The following is a 22,742-nucleotide window of genomic DNA, read 5'->3' as shown; positions in this document are numbered from 1 at the left end:
ATCACCCAGGGTCAATCACAGAAGACTTTGATGAAACGGAGATGTGCAAATAGTCATCTTTGATGTCCAGTGAAGCTAGGAAATCTCCTTAATGGACAGAAAATGACCGACCTGCTAGATCATATGTGGTCAAAGATGGGATGCACATCTCCATTCGGTTTTTGGACTGTGAATAAGTACGACACCCAAGGACAGAAGCCAACTGTGGCCAATCTGAAGAGCCCATGCATGTTGCAGAGATGAGGTAGGTTTGAAGTCGAGAATCAGAGAAGGGGCAGAGAAACTGACATTTTGTAGCACTAGGTGACAACAGACTAAAGTTAAAGGTCTAGAATGTCCTGAACCCATGCGGCCGAAAAGGCTGACAGATGTACGCCCACTTGAACAAGTGATTGTGTAGAAAGCTTGGAACTAAGCTCAGCCAGTTTGTGTGTCCAAGGCTTGCGTCAAAATAACTTTTCTTGCATGGGTGGTGGAGAATATGCTTTTTCAGGATGTTGCCAGTCACCATGAAGTACATCTTCCACTAGAGAGGGGAAAGGAAAGGTTTTTCATGGCTTGTGCTTTTTAATGGAATCCATACTGACAATGACCATCTTAAGTTGGGAAGCCTCCTGTGGGTCCAGTTCCAGGCATGTCCACACATTATTATACAGGACTTCTACAGCGCCAAAAGTTTTGCTCAGTGCTTTAGAATATAAAGGGAGACAATACAGCAACAACAGTTCAATACAAGAGGGTTAGAAGGGCCCTGTTTCTGGGAGCTTACAATCTAATAGGGAGGGGCTGGTGGAACAAAAAGGTAGTAACTGTGGGGGGTGAACTAATGGGAGAAATCAAACATTTGGTTATTAGCTGATGCCAGAATAGGCTTCCCTGAAAAGATAGGTTTTCGGGGATCGCCTTAAAGTGGACAGAGTAAAAGATAGTTGGACAGGTTGGGTAGAGAGTTCCAGAGGACGGGAGAGGCTCTGGAGAAGTTTTGAAGATGAGCATGCTAGGAGACAAGGGAGCTAGAGAACTGGAGGTCTTGTGAGGAGTGGCGAGGACGGTTTTGGTGATATCTGAAGACAAGATTGGTCATGTAGTTTGGGGCAGAGTTGTAAATGGCTTTATATGTTGTTAATGTTTTGAATTTTATTTGTTGGGCAATGGGAAGCCAGTGGAGGGATTGGCAGAGAGGGATGGCAGACACGAAACAGTTGGTGAGGTGGATGAGTATGGCAGCAGCATTCGTGATAGACTGAAGAGGGAATAACCTGTGATTAGGTAGGCCAATGAGGAGGGAGTTACAATAGTCAAGGCGAGAGATAACAAGGGAGTGTATGAGTTGCTTAGTGGTTACAATGGTCAAAAAGGAGCGTATTTTGGAGACGTTACGGAGGTGAAGTCTACAAGATTTGGACAGTGATTGGATTTGGGGCTGAAAGAACAGGTCAGAGTCCAGGATTACACCTAGAACCCTAGTATGAGGGGAGGGACCGATGGCTGTATTGATTTTATGGAAAAGTCAGGGAAGAGGGCACGGGCTGGAGGAAATATTATGAGCTCAGTAGGAAGTGGTATGACATCCATGCTAACTTACTGACATATCAGCAATGTGAGAAGAGACTGAAAGAGTGAGGTGAGTAGATAAAATTTGTGTGTCATCAGCATACAGATGGTACTTGAAGCTATGAGAGTTTATCAAGTGACAAAGGGAGGATGTGTAGATAGATGGAGAGCAGGGGTATGAGAACAGAACCTTGGAGGAACCCTACAGTAAGAGGAAGTGGAGAGAAGGAGACAGAATTATAGGTAACACTGAAGGAGCGCTGTGATAGGTAGGAGAACCAGGAGAGAGCAGAGTCTCAAAGGCCAAGAGAGTAGAGTTTTTTGAAGAGGGGATGTTCAAAAGTATCAAAAGAGAAGTCTAGTAGTAAGAGTATGGAGTGATGGCCATTGGTTTTAGCAGTTAGTAAATCATTAGTGAGTTTTAGTAGGGCAGTTTCAGTGGAGTGTAATAAGCGAAAGCCAGACTGTAATGGATCAAGAAGGTTGTTGTCAGTGAGGTAGGAGCTCAGACTATTGTAGACTAAGTGTTCTACGAATTTAGAGGTAAACGGGAGCAAGGAGATGGGTATTAAGTTTTTCAAGTTGGTAGGGTCCAGTGAGAGCTTTTAAGTATGGGGGTGATCAGCGCATATTTTAGAAGGGAGGGGAAGGTGCCAATAGAAAGGGAGAGATAGAAGATCTGAGTGAGGGAGCATAGGATAGAAAAAGAGGGTGACCGTAGTAATTGTGAGGGAACAGGATCCAGGGGACAGGTGGTAAGGCGAGCTTCTGAGAAAACGCTCGTGACCTCTTTGGTAATAGAAGAGTCAAAAGAGGAAAGTGCTAAGGATGGTTTTGTAGAGTGTATGCGAAGTGAGAAATATCTGTGAGTGGAGATGCCCCCATAAATTGCATCAATCTTGTTTTTGAAATGACTGGCAATCTCATGAGCAGTAAGTGAGCTGCTGGATGGGGGTAGTGGTGGAGAAAGAGTTGAAAGAGAGGTAGAGAAGACTGGATGACAAGGTATTAATAAGAGTGACAAAGTAGGCTTGTTTGGCAGCATGGAGGGAGGAATTGTATTTTAAGCAGGTAGATTTCTTTAGAGTGAATGCTTGCTGGGATTTGGGTTTGCGCCACAATCTCTCCAGTGCATGGTTATGTCTCTCAAGATTTCTGGTGTTGTCAGTCTCCCAAGTTGTAATGGTCGGGGCCTGATACTTTGTGTAGTTAGAGGAGCAAGTGAGTCCAGTGTGGATGAAAGTGAACTGTTGAAGATAGAAGTGGCCAGGTAAGGGAAAGACTGGAGAGAAATTCTGTCAGAGGTGGTGAGTTGCAGAGTAGAAAAGAGGGATTAAAGTGGTCAAGGTTTCTGTGAGTAATTGTTTGCTGCTTGGAGGGATAGGTGGTTGAAGACAAGGACACTGAACATGATAAGGTTGTGATTAGACAAAGGAAAGGGGGTGTTGGTGAAGTTGTAGGGAGTGCAACGATGGGAGAAAACAAGATCTAGGGCACAGGTGTCAAAAGCACAAGGCCCGCAGGCTGAACCAGGCCCTCCAGGCCATTTCATGTGGCCCTTCCACCTCTCCTGCAGGTACCTCGTCTCTGCCCCCACCTTGTCTCAGCAGTCGGCAGCAGGGAGAATAGAACTCCTCTGCCAAATCCTGCACCCATCAGTGCAGCTGTAGCTACCCCTTTATCCCTGCCTCCCCTGGTCTCAGCATTCAGCAGACTCTGGTAACTGAATCCACTCCTCCTCTGGTCCTCCTCCAGACCCTGCACTTTCTGCTTTCCAGTTCTGTCCCCAAAAGGGGTGCACGGTGATGTTAGGGAGGGTGTGGGATTCTTGACATCTGATGAAATGGGGATGGGGGTGCTCTGGACATCTAGTCTTACAGATACTACCGACCCATTGAGGGCAATCATAATGCTGATACAGCCCGCAATGAAATGGAGTTTGACACCTTTGATCTAGGGCAGTGATGGCGAACCCATGGCACGCGTGCCACAGCCGGCACGCCGAGCCTTATCTGTGGGCACGCCAGGAGAATCCAGCGGCGCGCTGTCTTCCCGGCTGTAGTGTGCGTGACAGCCGGGTCCCAAGTGCGCATGCACAAGAAGCAGTGCTCTTTGTGAATGGTAAGGCGGTACCTGGGACACATGACAGATCCCAGAAGCCGCCGGACCAATCACAAAGCGCAGCGCTTCTCGCGCATGCGCACTGGGCATCCGGCTGTCCGACGAGCACCCACACTACAGAAGCCGGGAAGACAGCGCGCGGCTGGATAAAGGAACAGGTAAGATTAAAAAAAAACTCTGCGGAAGTAAGAGCGGGTACCTGTCAAATTCAGGTACCCACTCCCCCTCCCTCCCCAAAGGTCAGCAGTCATCTCTGTACTGTCCGCAGTCTCTGGTCATCCCTGTGCTGTCCGCAGTCTCTGGTCATCCCTGTGCTGTCCGCAGTCTCTGGTCATCCCTGTGCTGTCCGCAGTCTCTGGTCATCCCTGTGCTGTCCGCAGTCTCTGGTCATCCCTGTGCTGTCCGCAGTCTCTGGTCATCCCTGTGCTGTCCGCAGTCTCTGGTCATCCCTGTGCTGTCCGCAGTCTCTGGTCATCCCTGTACTGTGTCCGCAGTCTCTGGTCATCTCCTGTACTGTGTCCGCAGTCTCTGGTCATCTCCTGTACTGTGTCCGCAGTCTCTGGTCATCTCCTGTACTGTGTCCGCAGTCTCTGGTCATCCCTGTACTGTGTCCGCAGTCTCTGGTCATCTCCTGTACTGTGTCCGCAGTCTCTGGTCATCCCTGTACTGTCCGCAGTCACTGGTCATCCCTGTACTGTCCGCAGTCACTGGTCATCCCTGTACTATGTCTGCAGTCTCTGGTCATCCCTGTACTGTCCGCAGTCTCTGGTCATCTCCTGTACTTTCCGCATTCTCTGGTCATCCCTGTACTGTCCGCAGTCTCTGGTCATCCCTGTACTGTGTCCGCAGTCTCTGGTCATCTCCTGTACTGTGTCCGCAGTCTCTGGTCATCCCTGTACTGTGTCCGCAGTCTCTGGTCATCCCTGTACTGTGTCCGCAGTCTCTGGTCATCCCTGTACTGTGTCCGCAGTCTCTGGTCATCCCTGTACTGTGTCCGCAGTCTCTGGTCATCCCTGTACTGTGTCCGCAGTCTCTGGTCATCCCTGTACTGTGTCCGCAGTCTCTGGTCATCCCTGTACTGTGTCCGCAGTCTCTGGTCATCCCTGTACTGTGTCCGCAGTCTCTGGTCATCCCTGTACTGTGTCCGCAGTCTCTGGTCATCCCTGTACTGTGTCCGCAGTCTCTGGTCATCCCTGTACTGTGTCCGCAGTCTCTGGTCATCCCTGTACTGTGTCCGCAGTCTCTGGTCATCCCTGTACTGTGTCCGCAGTCTCTGGTCATCCCTGTACTGTGTCCGCAGTCTCTGGTCATCCCTGTACTGTGTCCGCAGTCTCTGGTCATCCCTGTACTGTGTCCGCAGTGTCTGGTCATCCCTGTACTGTGTCCGCAGTCTCTGGTCATCCCTGTACTGTGTCCGCAGTCTCTGGTCATCCCTGTACTGTGTCCGCAGTCTCTGGTCATCCCTGTACTGTGTCCGCAGTCTCTGGTCATCCCTGTACTGTGTCCGCAGTCTCTGGTCATCCCTGTACTGTGTCCGCAGTCTCTGGTCATCCCTGTACTGTTAATTAGTTTGCACTACTGTACGAGTTGTTTTTTCTAAACCAAAAGCTCGATATTCAGGTTTCATTGCAGTGTTGGCACTTTGAAAGAAATAAGTTGGTTTTGGGTTGCAGTTTGGGCACTCGGGCTCAAAAAGGTTCGCCATCACTGATCTAGGGGGATTCCCATCAGAATCAGTGGAGGACTGTGTCCATTGTGTTTGGGCAAAAGATGAGGTTAAGTTGAAATGTTGGGACGTAGCTGAGCTGTTAACATTAATGGGGATGTTAAAATCACCAAGAATGACAGTGGGCATTTCAGAGGAGTGAAAGTAGGGTAGCCAGGCAGAGAAGTCATCAAGAAAAAGTGACACTGGTCCAGGAGGCCGCTAGATGACTGAAATCCTCAGAGAAATAGGTGAAAACATACAAATACAGTGAGTCTGGAAAGAAGAGAAGCATGGGTAGGAAGGACTTGAAAGGTGCTCAGTAGGATAAAAGCAAACCAACTCCACCTCCTTTTCGACCAGAGTCTGGGTGAGTCCAAGAGGAGGGCCTTTATGGGAGAGGGCTGCAGGAGAGGCAGAATCTGACACTTGAAGCCAGGTTTCTAAAACTGCAAGTAGATTAAGGGAGTGGGAGACAAAAATGTAATGGACAGAGAAGATTACAGGAGGAGGGAGGGTGCCTGGTGTGGGGATGAGATACTGGAGGACCATGATTAGGGGAGATAACCCCTCATGCCTCCCTGTCCTGGTGTTTGGGTCAGAAGGTGGGATAAGTATTAGAAGGAGGTGATGAGAGTAGTAGGGACATGATAGAAGTGAGGGTAGCATGTACAAGCTTTGGGGAGGAGAAGAGGAATAGAGAAATTAGATTTTGATGAGAGGATACTGCCGATAACTGGCAATTGCCAGAGAAGTGATCGGCACTGATGATCAGTGCCATCCACCTGTGCCCAGCAGTGCCTCCTATCATTGCCCATCAGTGCCGCCTATCAGTGCAGTCTCATCAACGCACATCAATGAAGGGGAAAAAATACCTCCTTGTATAATTTTATAATAGAAACAAAGAAAAACTTTCTTCAAATTTTTTAGCTCTTTAAATTGTTTATAGCACAAAAAATAAGACACCCAGTGGCAATTAAATACCACCAAAAGAAAGCTCTATTTGTGTGAAAAAATTATAAATATTTCATATGGGTACAGTGTTGCACGACCGAGCAATTGTCATTCAAAGTGGGACAGAGCTGAAAGCTGAAAATTGGCCTGGGCAGAAGTGGGTATAAGTGCCCAGTAGGCAAGTGGTTAAATAGCATGGTCCCCGTTTCTGCCCACCTGAAGAACAGCCACATAGACTTGCCCCACCCCCCTCCTGTGCAAGCATTCTCAGACACTGTCAATAGAGTCTATACTGCAGCTGGCCAGGACACATGCAGTTCCAAATCAATGGAGTCCCAAAATGGCCTGCGTGGTAAGCTCGATTTGCTCAGGACCCCAGAGGATGGTAGGACCCCTCCAGGACTGTCCATGGTGGTGCATGAGAGTTGGTAATAAATCTGTGCATTTCCCTTGGGGAAAAGGGGTTCAGAGCATTCGGCAAATGTGATTGTCCTTGAGCAGCTTTTAGTTGGTTTAAGAAAAAAAAATATAAAAGCGGTGAGGGGGTAGAGTTTGAAACTATTTTTGTATCCATTGAAACCAAGTTAACATGTTGGTCTGGGACCCAAAGCAAGGCAATCTGTAACAGATGTCTCCCCCCAACCAATTTTAGGCGTGGGGACACCCTTTTACTGTGAAGAGGGCTTTGTGGTAAGACTTGGTGGATTTTGCATTCCAAGTCTTCCACCAATAGGATAGGAAAAGGTTAAAAAAAAAAAAAAAAAAAAAAAAAAAACAGGCTAGAGCACTATACAAAGTGACCACAAGATGGTGCTATAGTGTAATATATGTGTTTCCTTAGGAATCCATATACAAAACCATGTACAGTATGTCCACATAGAAGAGTTTATTAAAAACTTAAAATAGACAGACATTGCATGATATCCGCCATAAATAAAATTGGATAAATTGTATTAGAGAGCTTGTTAAACATGTGAAGTGGTGGCAAAAACGTAAAAGATGTTGCATATAATGTACAGCGCTGAGCAAACCTTCTGGCGCTATATAAATACTGTATAATAATAATATCAATCCATGGAGTCTGAAGAATGCCAAGCAGACAGTTGGTATAATCCAATAGATGTAATAATCAAGGAAGTTCCAGCAGAGCTTGTATATGATGGTAATACAACAGCAGGCCATGGACCTGCGCACCGGAAGTGACAGAACTGCCAGAGAGCCGGGAAAGAGCCACAACCACTGCATGAAGAGGCTTCATGGTTACCATAGAAACACATTTTGTGGTCTTTTATCAAAACCACATGGTAACCAGAGCTCTTTGTACCCATACACAGGGAGTGATGTAATAAAGAGGAATGGAATTGCTTAAAAGGCATATACCAACATCTATCTTTTCATGAACAGGGAATGTATTTTAAGACTTGGCAGATCTCTTAGTGCCAATTCACAAAATATGCGGTGACAGACAGGAACACACAAGAAACAACTCGTATTGCATTTTATTGCAGCACTAAGCTGCGTTTCAGACATACTGCATTTTATCACAGTGCACCAGCCATAATCGCAGGGCAATGGTGGGCAGCACAGCACTCTGTCTGACACTGCAGTGAAGCGTACATTTTACACACTTCAAATAAAGTTCTTGCAGGATAAAAAAAAAGGGGAGGGGGGGGGGGGAAGCCGTGTGGTGTCCTGAATTGCTCCGGTTGCTCTGCAGTTCATTGCCAGGATAGTGTGGATTTGCCCAAATGGTGAGATGGAGGAGTCAAGTGCAACAATGCCAAGGCTTTAGCACATGAGCATATAGACATTGGCAAACATTGCATGACAGTCTTAACATCAGTTGTACATGAGCCTGGGTGTGAAAAATCTTTTGTGGCCTCCTCTAACACCGCCTTTTCATTCCCCTCAATATCGGGATCCCCAAGAGGATTCCTTTCTGCCTCCAGTAGAGACAGACCTAGTTTAGTTGCTTATTCTTGCTTTCATGTCCTATGCACGAAAACATAGGAACTGGGGCGCAGAAAAATGGCAGCAGGTGCTCTGGACTGACGAGTCGACATTTCAAATATCTGGCTGTAGCAAAAGACAGTTTGCAAAGGGCTGGAGAGCTGTACAATGAGTGTCTGCAGGCAATAGTAAAGCACGGTGGAGGTTCCTTGCAAGTTTGGGGCTACATTTCTGCAAATTGGGTTGGAGATCTGGTCAGGATCAAAGGTGTTCTCACTGCGGAGAGAGATACAGGCAGATACTTGTCCATCATGCCATAGCATCAGGGTGGTGTTTGATTAACCCTAAATTTATTCTGCAGCAGGACAAACTCCAAGCATGCGGCCAATACCATTAAGAAGTATCTTCAGTGTAAAGAACAGAGTCCTGGAAGTGATAGTTTGTCTGGGATTACATGGAGAGAGAAAGATTTGAGAGAGCCTACATCCACAGATCTGTGGTTAGTTCTCCAAGATGTCTAGAGCAACCTTTCTGCCAAATTCCATAAAAAAACAGTGTGCAAGTGTACCTAGAAAAATGGATTCTGATTTGAAGGCAAAAGGTGATCACACCAAATACTGATTTGAATTTCTCTTTTTTACATTTACATTTTGTATTATCTGGTAAACTATGAACACTTCTGAACATTTCTGAAAGCATTCCTAATTTACAGCTTTTTTCAAACCTGCCTAAGACTTTTGCACAGTACTGTATACAATACTACATTTTATCGAATACATTTTTTAAACGTATAAAACATCACTATTTAAAATACTTGTAAATGTAAAGCAAGTAGCAGCAACAATCCAATAAACAAGGTGACCCTGTATTACCTGTCCATGTTGCTGGTCCATTTTTACCTGTCATGGTGGGCAAACCCCATGCCCTGAAGGGGTCTTCAAGGTATGGGTTCCAGAAGGATGAACCAGATCCCTATAGCTGTATAGTACCCTGTGGCTTACTGCAAACCAAGTACTAGAGTGAATACTCAAGCAGGATAGTGTCCCCGAAGCAACATTGCAGGCTGTCCCCACACTGTGGGGCCCAGATTCAGCTTCAAAGATTTTACTGAAGTTGCAGCAATCCAGATGCACTTCTTTTATAGTTGTAATAGAAGACAGTGAAGAGTTCATTGAAGATCTTAAAGTAAAATAATAAACTGGATAAGTTAAGAGTGATTTTTCTGTAAGGGAGAATAGGTCCACCACCTTAGGACATCACCAAAAAAAACTGAGGACTACCGAAGTGGGGTAGGGCAGGTCTTCAAAAGCTCTGCCAGTGTCTAAGCCTCTGAACGTACCAACCTATAACTCAGAGTCTAAGCATATCAGGCCTGTGTACTGTAATATATACATACACACATATACAAGGTTTTAACTAATCTTCAGAATCCAAAATTAATTTTGTTAATGCATGTGCAAAAAAAAAAAAAAAAAAAACCCACACAAAAATGGCTTTGGCAGCAATAGGGTTAAGATTCCAAACGAGAGACTTTCCGGCATATTACATTTTGTTAAAAAACCTAAAGCAAGTTTATTCTCTTAAGGATATACAGGTGAAACTCAAAAAATTAGAGTATCGTGCAAAAGTTCATTTATTTCAGTAATGCAACTTGAAAGGTGAAACTAATATATGAGATAGACTCATTACATGCAAAGCAAGATAGTTCAAGCCGTGATTTGTCATAATTGTGATGATTATGGCTTACAGCTCATGAAAACCCCAAATCCACAATCTCAGAAAATTAGAAAATTACATGCAATCAATAATACAAGGATTGTACATAGAACAATATCGGACCTCTGAAAATTATAAGCATGCATATGTACTCAGTACTTGGTTTTGGCCCCTTTTGCAGCAATTACTGCCTCAATGCAACGTGGCATGGATGCTATCAGCCTGTGGCACTGCTGAGGTGTTATGGAAGACCAGGATGCTTCAATAGCGGCCTTCAGCTCTTCTGCATTGTTCGGTCTCATATCTCATTTTTCTCTTGGCAATGCCCCATAGATTCTCTATGGGTGTCAGGTCAGGCGAGTTTGCTGGCCAATCAAGCACAGTAATCCCACAGTCATTGAACCAGGTTTTGGTGCTTTTGGCAGTGTGAGCAGGTGCCAAGTCCTGCTGGAAAATGAAGTCAGCATCCCCATAAAGCTCGTCTGCGGAAGGAAGCATGAAGGGCTCCAAAATCTCCTGGTAGACGACTGCGTTGACCCTGGACTTAATGAAGCACAGTGGACCAACACCAGCAGTTGACATGGTTCCCCAAATCAACACAGACTGTGGAAACTTCACAGTGGACTTCAAGCAACTTGCAGTGTGTGCCTCTCCATTCTTCCTCCATACTCTGGGTCCTTGGTTTCCAAATGAGATGCAAAAGTTGCTCTCATCAGAAAAGAGAACTTTAGACCACTGAGCAACAGACCAGGTCTGTTTTTCTTTAGCCCAGGTAAGGCGTTTCTGACATTGCTTGTTGTTCAGGAGCGGCTTGACAAGAGGAATACGACATTTGAAGCCCATGTCCAGGATCTGTCTGTGTGTGGTGGTTCTTGATGCACTGACTCCAGCCTCAGTCCACTCCTTGTGAAAGTCCCCAACACTTTGGCCTTTTCCAGACAAGCCTCTCAAGGCTTCGGGCATCCCTGCTGCTTGTGCACCTTTTTCTTCCACACAACTTTCTATTAATGTGCTTTGATACAGCACTTTGGGAACATCCAACTTCTTTTGCAATTACCTTTTGACACTTTCCCTCCTTATGGAGGGTGTCAATGATGGTTTTCTGCACAACGGTCAGGTCAGCAGTCTTTCCCATGATTGTGATTCCTACTGAACCAGACAGAGACCATTTAAAGGCTCAGAAATCCTTTGCAGGTGTTATGGCTTAATTAGATGATTAGAGTGGGACACTTTGAGCCTAGAATATTGCACCTTTTCACAATATTCTAATTTTCTGAGATTGTGGATTTGGGGTTTTCATGAGCTCTAAGCCATAATCATCACAATTATGACAAATCACGGCTTGAACTATCTTGCTTTGCATGTAATGAGTATCTCATATATTAGTTTCACCTTTTAAGTTGCATTACTGAAATAAAGGAACTTTTGCACGATATTCTAATTTTTTGAGTTTCACCTGTATACTGCTAAGGTGGTACAGTGTTTCCCAATTAACAATAAGTCCCAATTCACACGTTCTGCATTATTTAGCACATTTTGATGGGTTTTCATGCATCATGTGTTTTATTTTGGCCAATGACAAGCAATGTCTGCTGTAACATAATTGACTGTTGTCTTCCCCGTATCTGCTTCCTGTTTGTTCTGTGTTGCAGTGTTTAGTTGTACTATCTGACCGGTCATGTTTGCTACGCTAGATTTTTTTGGCAGCAGTTACAGCTACTGCCACGCTATTGATAAAAGAAAAGGTGGAGAAGAGGAAGAGCAGAAGATACTGAAACCAACCAGTGATTGCCAAGAGAAGAAGCCAGTTCTAGGTCATTCCAAATTAGCTAAATGAACATGAGTAAAAGTTTTTAAGTCATACAGATGTCTGTGAAAAGGAGAGTTCCTATGCTTATCCTCATATTTATAGGATTGTTGTTTGACACACTCACCATGCACATGCAACAGAGGCAGCATCTTATTTAACCGCTTCTGTGCCGCCCTATAGCAGAAATACTGCTACAGGGCGTGCAGGTGTGCACAATCACATACACACACATAAATATATATACACACATACATACACATATACACACACACACATATACATACACACACACGTAATTTTGCAGTCCCGGGTAGGGGGCACATGGTCTTGGCTGTCAATCACAGTGTTCTGGCCGGCGATTCCCCGCCATCACCTGGCGATCGGCCAGTATTACAGACAGGGGAAAACTGCATATAAAAACCAAAGATCTCTCCCGTCCGCTACTTTGTATGGCTCTGCTATGCAGAGCCATACAAAGCAGTGTGCTTACAGTGTAAAGCGCACACACTGCACACAGTTAACCCTATGAGTGCCCTAAATGTTAACCCCTTCCTGCCCAGTGCCATTTGTACAGTGTCAGAGCTTTTTATTAGCACTGATCGCTGTTATTGGTGTCACTGGGGATGTCAGTTCCTCTCAGTGTCAGAATGCCCGCCGCAGTCCCGCTATAAGTCACTGATCACCGCCATCACTAGTTAAAAAAAATAAATTAAAATTCCAGTATTGACATATAGGCTTATATGTGTGCAAAATTGTGTATAACGCACACAACTGTGAGTCACCATGCATAGATAAGTTCATGAACTTAATTTCCAAAACTGAAACGTGAAGATGAGTGAGTCTATATGCAGCAAGCGAACAATATTCGTGACATCAATGGTGAAGGAATGAGAATAATATGCACTAACCAGATAGCGCTATATAAAACGCATGTAGATGATGAGATCATCTAGGTGTGAGCATCTGGACCCAGGTGTTCTGACTAGTGGCAGCATCTATCACAGCATTTCATCAGGGTTTCCAAATAGCAGAGCGCTGATTGTAGACCACCAGAGGGAGCCAGCAACCAGGATCTTGTCAGACCAGGAATCCCCAGGCGTATGATGTGTTCACCGACCACCAGAGGGAGAAAGGTCTCAGGAGAATATCCGATGATTTCCTTAGGGAAAATTGGCTCAAGCAAAAACGAGCCAAAGGGCAAAAATATCTAAGTGCAGCATTGCTTTATTCAAATGCAAAGAAATGGTAAAAATACAACTCACATGATATGCAAAAAGGCCAGATTGGCCAGACAGAAGAGGTCCATGTGGAAAGAAAGTCACTGAGGGCAGCTCTCTGACATGTTTCGTGCCATGCACGTTCTCAAAGAAAGCTGCTTTGGTGGTCTACAATCAGAGCTCTGCTATTTGGAAACCCTGTTGAAATGCTGTGATAGATGCTGCCACTAGTCAGAACACCTGGGTCCAGATGCTCACACCTAGATGATCTCATCATCTACATGCGTTTTATATAGCGCTATCTGGTTAGTGCATAATATTCTCATTCCTTCACCATTGATGTCACGAATATTGTTCGCTTGCTGCATATAGACTCGCTCATCTTCACGTTTCAGTTTTGGAAATTAAGTTCATGAACTTATCTATGCATGGTGACTCATAGTTGTGTGCGTTATACACAATTTTACACACATATAAGCCTATATGTCAATTTTGGAGTTATATACATAGGTCTTCATTTATTTGTTTTATATCATTGATAGGAGCGCTGCATGTTTGTTTTATATGTATATGTTATCCCAAGAGGTTTTCTGAGGTTTTACCTTTTTTTGCTAGCTGCTCCACTACACAGATCTAGCGCTCGTTTCCTTTAGATATTTTTTTAAAATTCCAGTATATAAACTGCCATTTGAAAACGCTATAACTTTCACGTAAACCAATGAATTCACACATTAGGATTTTTTTTTTGTTAGCAAAGACGTACCAGAATACATTTTGGCCTGAATTTATGATGAAATTTGATTTAATTTTTTTACTGGACAAGTTTAATAGAAAAGTCAAAAATATAGTCTTTTTCCCCCCAAAATTGTCGGTCTGTTTTTGTTTATAGCGCAAAAAAATTTAAATAAATGCAGAGTCGATGAAATACTACCGAAAGAAAGCTCTATTTGCTGGGGAAAAAAAAAAAAAAAAAAGACAAATTTCATTTGAATGCAGCGTTGCATGACCGCACAATTGTCAGTTAGATTAACACAGTGCCGTATCACAAAAAATGGTCTGGTCAGGGAGGGGGGTAAATCCTCTGGAGGGCAAGTGATTAATAGCACAATTGCAAGGTGACATTGTCTCTTGCAGTTATTGACCACTAAGCTCCCTATTTTTCTTCAGTTTTGACGAGTTACTGGGCTGAAGTCCCCATGTACATGGATCACCTGTGTTTAGTACAGGAGTAGTTATCTGCTAATAACTAATATACTTCCCAGATTTTGCATTTAGATGCTCTTTGAGTTTAGTCTCTAAAAACCAAGCTAAATGGTCACAGGACACAAAAAAATTATATTTTGTGTAAATGCAGCTAGACTGAACACACCTAGATACTGCTCAAGATCTCGATTGTGCATTCATCCATAAGAAAGCATTTACATGCTTCCATGTGCATTAAGAAATTAGCTGCAAACACACTTGGGACTCCTACGTTTGCATTCCCGTCTGCATGGGACCTAATAACGTAATTTTTATATACTAAAATTTTGGCATTTTAATCACTTGCCCTCCTGAGGATTTACCCCCCTTCATGACCAGGCCATTTTTTTTTTGCGTGACGGCGCTGCGTTATTTTACCTGACAATTGCGTGGTCATGCAATACTGCATCCAAATGAGATTTACGTCCTTTTTTTCCCACAAATTGAGCTTTCTTTTGGTGGTATTTGATTGCCTGTGCGGTTTTTATTTTTTGCGCTATAAAAAAAAAATTGAGAAAAAAAAAATAATATTTTTGACGTTTTATTACACATCCAGTAAAAAAAAAAAAAAAAATCTAATTTCTTCATAAATTTAGGCCAAAATGTATTCTGCTATGTCTTTGCTAAAAAAAAAAAATCCCAATACGTGCAAATTAATTGGTTTACATGAAAGTTATAGCGTTGACAAATGGCGGTATAGATACTGGATTTTTTTACTAGTAATAGCGGCAATCAGCGACTTACAGTGAAGGAAATCTCCTGCTGATTTTGAATGTTTGCCTACTCACAAAGAAATTATCAGTCTAATAATCGAATGGTAGGTCTATTATAACACTGACAAAATAATAAAAAAATCTAAAGATATGCGTAACTAACAAATTATGCACTGATTAGCATGTTCATGAGGGAAATAAGTATTTGATCCCCTATCATTCAGCAGGATTCTGGCTACCAGGTGTCTTTCACACAGGTAACAAGCTCAGATTAGAATCAGTCTCTAAAAGGGAGTGCTGCTAATCTCATTTTGTTACCTGTATAAAAGACACCTGTACACGGGAGCAATGAAACAATCAGATTCCAAACTCTCCACCATGGCAAAGACCATAGAGCTGTCCAAAGATGTCAGGGACACGATTGTGGACCTACACAAGGCTGGACTGGGCTACCAAATTATCGCCAAGCAGCTTGGTGAGAAGGTGACAACAGTTGGTGCAATCATTCGCAAATGGAAGAAACACAAAACAACTGTCAGTCTCCCAAGGTCTGGTCCACCATGTAAGATCTCACTTCGTGGAGTGTCAATGATAATGAGAACAGTGAGGAATCATCCCAGAACTACACGGGAGGATCTTGTCAATGATCTCCAAGCAGCAGGGACCACGGTCACCAAGAAAACAATTGGCAACACACTATGCCAACAAGGATTGAAATCCAGCAGTGCCCACAAGGTTCCTCTGCTCAAGAAAGCACATATCCAGGCCTGTCTGAAGTTCAACACTGAACATCTGAATGATGCAGAGGACTGTTGTGCTCCGATGAGACCAAAATCGAGCTCTTTGGCATTAGCTCGCCGTGTTAGGAGGAGGAATGCTGCCTATGATCCCAAGAACAACATCCTAACTGTCAAACATGGTGGTGGAAACATTCTGCATTGGAGGGGTTTTTCTGCTAAGGGGCCAGGACAACTGCGCTGCATCAAAGGGACAATGGAGGGGCAATGTACCATCATATCTTGGGTGAGAACCTTCTTCCCTCAGCGAGGGCACTGAAAATGGGCCGTGGATGTGTGTTTTAGCATGACAATGACCCAAAACACATGGCCAAGGCAACAAAGGAGTGGCTCAAGAAGAAGCACATTAAGATCCTGGAGTGGCCTAGCCAGTCTCCAGACCTTAATCCAATTGAAAAATCTATGGAGGGAGCTGAAAGTTCGAGTTGCCAAACGTCAGCCACCAAACCTTAATGACCTGGAGAGGATCTGCTAAGAGGAGTGGGCCAAAATCCCTCCTGAGATGTGTGCAAACCTGGTGGCCAACTACAGGAAACATCTGACCTCTGTGATTGCCAACAAGGGATTTGCCACCAAGTACTAAGTCATGTTTTGTGAAGGGGATCAAATACTTATTTCCCTCATGAACATGAAAATGAGTGCATAATTTGTTAGACATGCATTTCTTTAGAATTTTTTGTTGCTATTGTCTGTGTTACAATACACCTACCATTCGATTTTTAGACTGATCATTTCTTTGTGAGTGGGCAAACATTCAAAATCAGCAGGGGATCAAATACTCATTTCCTTCACCGTATAGCGGGACTGCGGCAGGCAGTCTGACACTGGGGTGGGAACTGACTTGGTGTCACTGACATCCCCAGTGACACTAATACAGTGATCAGTGCTAAAATAAAAAAAAAAAAAGCACAGACACCGTACTAATGGGACTGGGCAGGAAGGGGTTAACATGAGGGGCGATCAAAGGGTTGTGTGCAGGGAGTGTATTACATAGGGAGTGGTGTATGTGGATTTTACTGTAATGACACAGCCATCCAGAGCAGTGTGCCCAAGCTGACAGGGAGGAGGACTGTTAGTAAACAAAGCAGTGCTCCTCTCCATCGGGAGATGCTAAGTAATCACCGGGTGTCGGCAGGGAATCACCGGCTGGGACCCAGCGATTGACAGCTGCGACCACAAATGGCGCCATGGGTGGGTTGCGCGCGCCCCTCTATCCGGAAACACAAAATCACGTATATATACACGTGATTTTGCACACCCGAGGCCCTGTAGCGGTATATCTGCTATAGGGTGGTCAGGAAGCGGTTAAGAGCCAAAGCATGTTCTTCTATAACCCCATAACTGCAAACAATAGAATACACACACATATATATAGTATCAATTGTATCATAAGAGTTTATTTCTTCAGACATGTAATATTTTTTTAAAGTCACAAAAAGGAATATTTAAATACAGATATGCAAAATGTGTCTCTAGTAGACAGGTATACAACAATTTTAATGCTAGAAATACATTTGTTTACTAAAGTAGGTAATGCAAAAGCCCTCAGCATTGGGCAAAAAAAATAAATAAATAAATAAAAAAAATCACAAGTTCTGCAAATCAGGCATATCGCGAAGTTGCAAATGAGACAAAAAACAAATCACAAGGAGGGATCATACCCTTGCATTTAGTTATAAGGGGGTCGATGGTGTGGTGATGGTGGAAGGAAAAGGGAAATGTGGTAGTAATACTGTGAGTGGGAGAACCGGAATTGCTGGATTGTTGGGGTATGGTGGTGCTGAATTGCATGGGGTTCTAATGTAGATGTTGGGGGTCAGGGGTAGGATAAGGAATAGATGGGGATAGTTAAGGTATTGGGTGGAGAGGCGGTGGGAATGGTGAGAGATCAAAATAATGATGTTGATCAGTTTGTTGGCCAGAAAATGGAGGGGGTTGGTTGTGGAGGACTGGATAGTGGGGATGATGCAGGTGTAAATGGGGGGGGGGGGGGGCACCAAGACAAAAAACAAACAAACCCCCACAGTATCAGGTGTGGCAGATGGTGGAGTATGGGGGATGAAGGAAGCAATATACTGCATGGCCCCCAATATGCATTTCAACATAGTAATATGAGAGGACCTGTTTTATTACACCCTCAAGCAAAGGAAATATCTTCACTCTGGTTGGCCTCTGTGTTTTGCAACATTGTTGACACGTCAAGTAGTCTCACCATATTGAGAGTGGATGCTCTCCTAACAGGGCGTCTTTTTGGCCTTGCCTGTCTACCGACAGAGCTTGCACCCACAGCAGCCTTCTGCTTAGGCACAGGAGTCACCAATAAGGATGTACCGGTGGTTGGTGTAGAGCGCACTTCAGACAAATTTGCAACCACATCTTTTGTAGAACTTCCATCTACTTTCTGTGCTGCAAATACAAAATACGTTTTGGTATCAGTCATTAGCTACATTACCTTATTCCATGCTAAAAAAAACAAAACAAAAAAAATCCCAGTGCAGACATTCAGCTTTAATTTAAGGGGTTGAATAAAACCATCAAGTACAAATTTTAGGAACTGTAACCATTTTTATACACAGCCCCTCCATTTTCAGGGGCTAAAATGTAACTGGACAAATTAATATCATAAATAAAATATTCATTTTTAATATTTTGTTGAGAATCCTTTACTGGGAATGTCTGAAGTCTGGAACCTATGGACATTACCAAAGACTGTTTACACTTTTCTGATGCTTTGCCAGGCTCTAACTGCTACGGTCTTCAGTTATTCTTTGTTTATGGGTCATTCTGCCTTTAGTTTTGCCTTCATCAAGTGAAATTCATGCTCAACTGGGTTGAGATCAGTTGATTGACTGGGCCATTGCAGAATATTCCACTTTTCCTTCAAAAGCTCCTCTGTTACTTTTGCAGTGTTTTGGATCATTGTTCATCTGTACTGTGAAGCACCGTACAATCAACTTTTCTGCATTTGGCTGAAAATATCTCTCGAATCCCTGCAGAATTCATCTGGCTGCTTCTGTCACATCATCAATAAACACCAATGACCCAGAGCCACTGGAAGTCATGCATGCCCATGCCATCACACTGCCTCCACCATGTTTTACATTTGATGTGTGTTTTAGATCATGAGCTGTTCTAAGCCTTCAAAACACTTTTTCCCGTCATTCTGGTACAGATTAAACTTCATTTCATCCATCCAAACAATGCTTTTCCAGAACTGGTCTGGCTTCTTTAGATGTTGTTTTTAGGCAAAGGCCTAATGTGGCTTTTCTATTCTTCAGGCTATGAATGGTTTGCACCTGTGTTTGTTCTTGTGAAGTCTTCTTGATTGTAGACTTTGACAATGATACGCCCACCTTCTGGAGAGTGTCCTTCACTTGTCTGGATGTTGTGAATGGGTTTTTCTTTACCATAGAGAGGATCCTGCAATCATCCACCACTGTTGTCTTTCGTGGATGTCCATACCTTTTTATGTTGCTGAGCACATCAGTACGTTCTTCTTTCCTCAGAACGTACTAAAAACTGTTGATTTTTTCCACTCCTAATGTCTGTTTCACTTGCATGGAAAGCTCCTTTGAACATATGATGTAGGTTCACAGCAATATATTCCAAATGCAAATACCACACTTAAAATCAACTCCAGATCTTTCACCTGCTTAAATTGATGAAGAAATAATGGAGTAGCCTACACCTGGCCATGAAACCGCTTTTGATTCAATTGTCCAATTACTTTTGTCCCTTAAAGGAGGGATGGTTACTCTTAAGAACTGTAATTCCTAAACCTTTCCTCCAATTTGGATGTACATAACCTCAAATTAAACCTGAGTGTGTGCACTTTCAGCCCATATCCATTATATAACTATAGCTTGAATATGTTTTGGTAAATACCTTTAAAAAAAAAAAAGTATATATATATATATATATATATATATATATATATATATATATACATACATATACATATACACACACACACACATATATATATATACACATACACACATATATACATACATACATATATATATATATATATATACACACACACACACCGAAGTCTATTTATAAACGACCATTTCAATCTTTGCAGATGACACCAAGCTGTGCAGCGGAATAACGTCCTTACAGGATGTCTCCAATTTCCAAGCCAACTTTAATGCACGGTTTAATTGGGCAACAATGTGTCAAATGAGGTTTGATGTTGATAAATGTAAGGTTATACACTCGGGGGCCAAGAATATGCATGCATCATACTAGGGGGGTAAAACTGGGGGAATCAATGGTGGAGAAGGATCTGGGAGTTCTGGTAAATCACAAGCTTAATAATGGCATGCAATGCCAAGCTGCGGTTTCTAAATCGAGCAAAATCCTCTCGTATTAAAAGAGATATAGACTCCAGAGAGAGATATCATATTACCCCTGTACAAATCATTAGTAACACCTCATCTGGAATATGCAGTTTAATTTTGGGCACCAATTCATAAAAAGAACATTGGGGAACTGGAGACAGTACAGAGAATCAAACTGATACGAGGCATGGAGGAGCCCAGCTATGAGGAAAGATTAGAGGAACTGAATTTATTCTCTCTTGAGAAGATAATCAACCTGTATAAATACATCAGTGGTTCACATAGTGAACTCGGTGTAGTTATTCACCCTGAGGTCATCACAGAGGACAAGGAGGCACTATGTCTGGAGGAAATTTAATCTACAAATACAGAAAGGTTTCTTCACAGTAAGAGCAGTGAAAATGTGGAGTAGACTTCCTCAAGAGCTAGTTCTGGCCGGCTCAGTGGATTGCTTTAAAAAAGACCTTGATTTTTTCTTGGATACACAGAATATAACTGGTTACTAACATTTAGAGGTAAAGTTGATCCAGGGAATGTCAGATTGCCTCTTGGGGGATCAGGAAGGATTTTTTCCCTTGCAGGAGCAAATTGGATCATGCTTTGCTGGGTTTTTTGCCTTCCTCTGGATCAACGGAGGGTGTAGGATTACAACTGGTCTTTTTTGTGTTTTTTTTAATGGTTTAACTGGATGGACTTTTGTCTTCTTTTCAGCCAGACTATGTACTATATTCTGGCTGCATACAGTACAGAGCCAAAAGTATGAAAATTGTACCGGTGTCCAAATATATACATGGACCTTACCGTGTGTGTGTGTGTGTGTGTGTGTGTGTGTGTGTGTGTGTGTGTAGATATGATATACGGTGCGTCACAAGCCATATTGTAATAGAACGACATTTAAATTTACCTTTTTTTTTCAGTCTGTAGCGCTATAATTTTCTGCAAAGTGCAATGCAATATGGCAACCTGTTGGCGTTCTGCACAGATTCTGCACAGGAAATGTAATTTCCTGTTTGTGTGATAGGCTCTCTGATTTTCCCACAAGTCTGTACTAAGATACAAATCAGATTTTGGGCATCCTCAGCAACAAAAATTTCAGATTTGGTGGGATACTCAAAAAGGGTTTATCACGTCTAAAGGAATTCAGATCCTGCCACTTTACTCATTAGAAGCCTGCAAGTGCAGCAGCTGATTAAGAATTATAAAGTAACTCCCATTCACTTGGACACAGAAAAACAGCCATTTCTTCAGAACAACAGATAGAAATTTGCAACAAAGTTTATTAAAATCTCTGCAATGTACATAGATCAACCAGGGGATTTTCTTTCTCAACAAAAGTGGACTTACTCTTTAAATTATCAAAAAAGCAAGCGCTGATGTAAATTGTTTTAGTTATACTGTATTAACATAGGACTCTATGGGAGCAGCTCAAACGCCAGTATTTTTGCACACTCTTCATTTCAGATGCTGCGTGAACTTGACCTGCCAGAGAACTGTCCACTTCCAGGAACAATTGATGCTAATCAAACATGTATCTTTGTAGGGAATAAGGCCTTTGCCCTAGGTGAGCACCTACTAATGACCTATTCAATTTTATGAGGGTATTCAATTATCAAAACACCACGGAAGGAAAAGCTGTGGAATGTGATTTCAGTATTCTTGTCAAGTGGTGTTTGCTGCACACTCTTATCAACTTAAACCTGTAGAAAGCTATTATTGTTAATGCAGCATGTGCCCTGCACAAGTCAGCATGCCGACTCACTAAACCACAAGGAAAGATTCAAAAACAGTATAAACACCTGTACAATAATACTGTACAAATATCCCTAAAAATGTGATGTGAAAGAATGCTCTGGATAGCTGCTGCCCTGATCCATGCATGTTATTTAATACACAGTGTTGTGTATGTCAAAAACGAAAAGAAATTGAACAGTGCTTTTTCCAATAGTCAATGCAAAGAGACGGGACTTCTGATTGTGACATCATTTGGAGCGCACATTGACTTCCTAGCGCCACAGAGCAGTGGTACCTTTTCATAATTTATCTAACAAAACAAACTTTATGGGTACTCTATTCTTATTAGTTTCTGTAATTTGATCTAATAAACTATATTCAGGCTGTGATATTTCTCTGTATTTATTTTTCTAACTTCTGTCCATTGTCTCAATTACTGAAATGGTTTTATGTAGTTGCGATTCAAAATGTGGAGGTTGGTGCTGTTCCATAGAACTACCACCATACAGGGTTAAACACATTTGGCAATGCAAAAAACCACCCAGGACTTCTTGCAGATAAGAAACGACACTGGGCTCACATGTTTGGGCATGAATGTTATTGAAATGAAGAACAACAGGTCTAGCTTGGTAATGATGCAAATCATACAGCATCATGACAAAGAAAAAACATTCTTAATAAAAAATAAGCTTACCTTTTTTTTTTTTGCCGTGAGGCTGGGTAAAGATCCCAATCTACATACACTGTATGGGAAATGTCTTCCCAGACCCTCTGGCGCATGCAGAGATCCTTGTAATTACAGTCCTTGGGATTGCACAGCAAGATCCTTTCCCGTACCAGCCATATCAGCTCTTCTGTATCCAGCATAGTGTTGTCTACCATTTCA

The 22,742-nt window shown here is 42.9% G+C and overlaps 1 protein-coding gene across 1 annotated transcript in view; it reads right to left on the bottom strand.

Moving 5' to 3' along the window:
- Positions 1–22,742, bottom strand: part of LOC149450771 (gametocyte-specific factor 1-like) — a 138,982-nt gene that overhangs the window by 37,592 nt on the left and 78,648 nt on the right. The gene's annotated exons all lie outside the window — the stretch shown is intronic.

The sequence above is a fragment of the Staurois parvus genome, unplaced genomic scaffold, assembly GCF_062004578.1.
Source record: "Staurois parvus isolate SC_StPar_1 unplaced genomic scaffold, SC_StPar_1.0 ptg000562l, whole genome shotgun sequence".
Taxonomy (NCBI): Eukaryota; Metazoa; Chordata; class Amphibia; order Anura; family Ranidae; genus Staurois; species Staurois parvus.
Note: the sequence above shows the minus strand (reverse complement) of the source record. Positions and strands in the feature narration are given on the sequence as shown.